Source organism: Octodon degus, unplaced genomic scaffold (assembly GCF_000260255.1).
Source record: "Octodon degus isolate 3935 unplaced genomic scaffold, OctDeg1.0 scaffold00189, whole genome shotgun sequence".
Classification (NCBI taxonomy): domain Eukaryota; kingdom Metazoa; phylum Chordata; class Mammalia; order Rodentia; family Octodontidae; genus Octodon; species Octodon degus.
The window spans coordinates 3,390,329-3,395,696 of NW_004524765.1; the positions used below are offsets into that span (position 1 = coordinate 3,390,329).

General features: G+C 41.3%; 1 pseudogene; it reads right to left on the reverse strand.

The window, feature by feature from the left end:
• Window positions 1-3,476: 3,476 nt before the first annotated feature.
• LOC101568640 lies at window positions 3,477-4,795 on the reverse strand (annotated as a pseudogene).
• Window positions 4,796-5,368: the final 573 nt, after the last annotated feature.

The following is a 5,368-nucleotide window of genomic DNA, read 5'->3' on the forward strand; positions in this document are numbered from 1 at the left end:
CATATGTTTAAGTGTGACCTATGGACCAGTATGTGGTCTATTTGAGAAAATGACCCATGTGCAGCTGAGAAAAATGTGTATTCAGCTGTGTTTGTGTTGAACACTCTGTATATGTCCACCAAGTTCATTTGTTTCAAGCTCTGGTTCAGTTCTGTTATTTCTTTTCTAAGTTTTTGTCTGGTTGACCTATCTTTTTGGGATAAGCGGGTGTTAAGGTCTCCCATTAAGATTGTGGTATTTGATATTAGATTTTTCATGACCATTATGATTTGCTTTATATAATTTGGTGCTCTTGTGTTTGGTGCATACATATTCATAAATGTTATTTCTTTGTCTTAAATTTTTTCTGTAACCAGTATACAGTGGCCTTCTTTATTTCGCTTTATCATTGTTGGTTTGAAGTTGAGACTGTCTGAGAATAGGATTGCTACCCCTGCTTTTTTCTGAGGTGCTGGGGTATGTAGTACTGTGTTCCATCCTTTGACTTTTAGCCTATGAATGTCTTTATGAGTTAAATGTGTTTCTTGTATACAGTATATTGGTGAATTTTGTTTCCTAATCCACCATGCTGTTGTGTTTCTCTTCATCGATGAATTGAGTCCATTTACATTGATGGTTATAATTGAGATGTATTGACTTACAATTGAAATGTTATTTAACTGTTGTCATTTACTCCTTTTTCTCCTGTGTTTAATTGCTTGCCCTATTTAGTTGGTTGCTTCCAATCTCATTCGTGGATTTCTGATCATTTTTGTTCCACTCTACATCTTTCAGTAGCCTGTGTGGTGTTGTGTTTGTCATCATGAAATTCTTTAGCTTTTCTTTGTCATGAAAGTATTTCACTCCTCCATTAAACTTGAGAGTTTTGCAAGGTATAGTAGTCTGGGCTGGAATTTGTTTTCATAGAGGACTTGAAGTACTCTGCTCCATGCTCTTCTTGCCTTCATGGTTTGTACAGAGAAGTCGGCTATAATTTTGATGGGTTTTCCTTTGAATTTGATCTGCTTCTTTTCCCTAGCAGCTTTCAGTATATTATTCTTGTGCTGAATTCCTGGGATCTTTACTGTTATATGTCTCGGTGTTTTTTTTTTTTTTTTTTTTTTGGGTCGAGGTTACTTGGCATTCTGTATGCTTCAGTTAGCTGAATGTCAGATTGTTTCCTCATATTTTCAAGTTTTCTGCTATTACTTCTTCCCATTTTTAATGTCATTTGTATTGACACCTTCTTGCTCATTGATGCCTATTAGTCTCACATTGTTCATCTTTGCATCATCTTGCAAGTGATAGATTATTCTTTCCTGCATCCTAGTTGTTTTAAAGAGATCCTTTCTTACCTCTTCACTAGCTGCACCAGCGTCTTGAAGATCTGAAACTCTGTCTTCACTTTCACTTAAACAGTTTTGCAATCCTGTGATTGAGATTTCAATTTATTGTATATCTCTTTGACTCTGCTTCATGCGATCTATTTCTTTCCTGTATTGCTCATTCAAGGAATCTGTCATTTTTCTAATCTCCTCTATTTTTTTTATCAATATCTTCTTTAGAAGCAGTTATAAGTTCTTTTACTGCAGCGTTTTTTTCAGATTGGGTTTCCTCCCTATGTTTCTGTAGTTGATTCCTTACTTCAGATGCTATGAGTTCTGAGAATTCTTTTTTTATTTCAAAAAATAATTCTGCTCTGAGTTCCTCTATAACTTTCTGCTGTTGCTTATTTACTATCAACACTATTAATTTGTACATTTGACCTGAGCTAGTAGACAAGAATTCCGCTCTGAATTCCTCTATGACTTTCTGCTATTGCTTATTTACTATCAACACTATTAATTCATACATTTGAGCTGAGCTAGTGTCCTCTGCACTTGTTCTGAGTAGGTATTGGGTTTCCTCCATTTGATTCTTTACTGCAGATGTTATTAATTCAGGGTTTTCTTTTGTCAATTCCAATCTGAGTTCCTTTATACCTTTCTGCATCTATTTCTTTATTTCAGAAGCTGTTGATTCATTGCTTTCAGCTGTGTGATTCCCAATTTGTTCTGTGTTAGTGTCCTCTGCACTTGTTATGGGTGGGCTTGGGTTCTGAGATTGCATTTTGTTCCTTCTTGTCATTTTGTGTAGCACTGTCTTCTGACTTTTGTTGTAGATCTTTGTTGAATTTATAACTTTAGCACCTACTGAAATTCAGGTGTAGATCTACAAAGTTTGTATTTATCCAGCTGTGCCTGGCTTGGGTCTGGCTGCTGTTCTCAGCTCCTTCCTGCTGCTGCCTTTGGACTTGAACCTGTTGTGCCCCTGTGGCAAGATGTTCTGCTCCTGGACTAGCTGGGTGGTTCTTTCTCCTACACCCTCTGCAAGGATTGCAGCTGCAGGGTTTCACCACAGACCTGTATGCCAGTCCGGAGCTGAGTCTGGAGGGGACAAGGTGGAGTAGGGGGAAGAGGCATCTCTCCCACATACTCACTGAGCCTGGACTAGGACTGGATCTGTGTGTTTCCTGGAACAGGGCAGAAGTTCCTACTCTGTGGGCGGGGTATGGGGGGGTACTCCGGAATGATGGGGGGGGTGTCCCAAGAGGGTGAAAGTGGTGTCACTCATGCTGCACCTGGGCTGGGACCAGCAGGGCATGCCAGCACAGGGTAGCCGGAAGCTCTCCCTCACACTCACCAGGCCTGGGCTAGGACTATATCTGGAGTTTCCTGGAACAGGGCAGAAATTCCTACTGGGCAGGCGGGGTAGGGGAGGTGTTGCGGAGTGGTGGGGAGCCTCCCAAGGGGGTGGAAGAGGGTCTCACCCACGCTGTGCCTGGGCTGGGACTAGTAGGTCCCACTGTACCTGGGTAGTTGGAAGCTCTCCCACATACTCACCATGCCTGGTCTAGGACTGGGTCTGGGGGTTCCCAGAACGCGGCAGAAATTCCTACTTAGCGGGCGGGGTGAGGGAGGTGCTGCAGAGTGTTGAGGGGCATTCCAAGGGGGTGGAAGAGGTTCTCACCCACTCTGTTCCTGGGCTGGGACCAGTAGGTCCTGCTGGCGCAAGGTAGCCGGAAGTTCTCCCACACACTCACTGGGCCTGGGCAGTAGGGTTTAACTCTTGAAGAGAACTTTGTTAAGCTCTCTGATTCAGTAGCTTTCTACAATTCTAGGCACTGGGATGGATGTCTGGAACCACAGGGACTAAACCTCTAACTCCTTATTGACAGAATAGTTTTTTTATTTTGCGATAAATGTTGGTGTTGAAACACTGAAAACTTAGTGATATCTATGATTTTCCAAATATTATCAACAACTGCATATTTAATATTTAAAATACACAATCTGTCCAAATGTTGTCCTTACCATCTGTGTAAGGTTGATTGACAAGTGTTAGATTTAAAAAGCTCACACTTTTGTGTGTGGATTACAACATGAACTAATTTCCACAAAGGCAATATGTATTGAAATTGATGTCTCAAAGTCCCTTAAACCACATTATAACTTCATTCAGTCATTAAGAAGTTCATCATCTGAGTGTCCAATGGCATCTGGGTTTGAAAGTGGATCCAAGTCTGCAAATAGGTTGAACCAGGCTGACATGTCTTGGTTAACACTGACATGGGACTTCGTTAACTTTTTTTTGGACTCTGTAAAGGCACTGTCAGGTTATCAGTGTGTTCTGACCTTTTTTGAGGAATCCAGCTTTTGAAAGATCCAGAATCATGAAGGCCAAGGTGATAGAGTTGTGAAGAAAGAAACTGAGAAGAATGAGCAAGAGGCTCAGACCCCACAGAAGCCTCCTGGAATGTGAGCATGGCAGTGGGGCTCCCATAAGAAGTTTGGCATTCTTGGTTTGGTGCTTCAAAAAAATCACTAGTGCTTGAAGAACCAGGACTTAGGAGACTAGTTCAGAAATGATGGCTCAGTGGTCTAAAGCACCTAGTTAGAACAAGCTTAGCAAAGCACAGGGACTGTGGTTCAATCCCCCAACACCACATGCCAGCCAGCCCCACCCCCTGGTGGGCTGAGCTGGCCACACACACACACACACACACACACACACATAAATAAATAAAATTAAAAAAAAATAAAAGAAATGAGACTTCCTTCTCAAAATCTTCTTCCAGTGAGTCTGCAGATAGATCTTTCACTGCTGCTTCATCTCTGAAGTTCAGTTTCTCCTCTGGCAAAACTACCTTATTGAATTTTCCAGTAAGAAAAGTGTCTTCTAGTTGTTCTTTGATGTCTTCAGTAAGCTTGTTTGGAGTGTCTTGTAGTCGCTTGAGAGCTACAAAATCATATGGATGAAACTCACTGTAGGCCTCATAGATTTGGGACATCATTCGAGCTGTTTTCTCCCAGAATCCAAGCAGTGTTCTCTGGTAGGTAGTGAGTGAGTGAGACAGCATGTTGCAGTGATTAGTTCCAAGCAAATCCACTTTCTGACAAACATCCTTCTTTAACTTGTCAAAAGAGCCTTTACTATTTTTCACTTGGATCTGTACTTTTCTGAACTTTTCCATTTGCTTTAAAGTGTCTGGGTCCAGATCTTGAGATACATCTTTCATCCACAGCAGAGCTCCTCTGTATTCTGTGCATGCCTGCTCCATCCTTTTAATTGTTGTCAAGGTATCAGACACAGCCCTTTGGCTGAGTGTTGCTACTTCTTGCTTAAGAAGAGACAGAGAAGTACATAAAGCCAATCTTTGCTTGGCTGAGGAACATAGTGCCTTGCCAGTAGCATCCATCATTTTGCCGACTTGCATTGCATCCCGTTCTGCTTGAAACTTTAAAAAGAGCCCTAGCTCATTTTCCTCCTCTGACATAAAGTTACTGGAGGTTTCAGTCCATATTCATCTGGGTCCAACACAGAGCAGCACATGGCAGAAAGCAACCTTTCATGGCGGTGGCAAAGACCAAGCTTAGCTGCTGTTTTTTAATTTAATTTAATTTAACTTTTTAAATTTAATATAGGGTCTATAGGGCCTACACTGTCTCACTTCATAGATCAGACTTGTAGTGATCCTCTTGCTTACAGACTTACAAATGCTGGGATTACAGGCACATGCCACCACACCCAGTCTTAATCATCATCTCAGCATGCCCCCCCTGGGGAGGGTATGGGGCCTGCATCTGAGGTGAACCTCAGATGCTGCTTCTGCCTAAGCATGTGCTTTAATCTGCTGTGTTATTTGGCTGACCCCCCTAGTTGTTTTAAAGAGATTTTTCCTTACCTTTTCACTAGCTGCAACAGTGTCTTTAAGGTCTGAAAGTCTATGTTTACTTTCATTCAGTTTTGCCAACTTTTGAGTTTTTCATTTCATAAATATCTCTTTGAATCTGATTCATTCATTCTATTTCTTTTCTATATTGCTAATTCAAAGTTATCATTGTTCTAA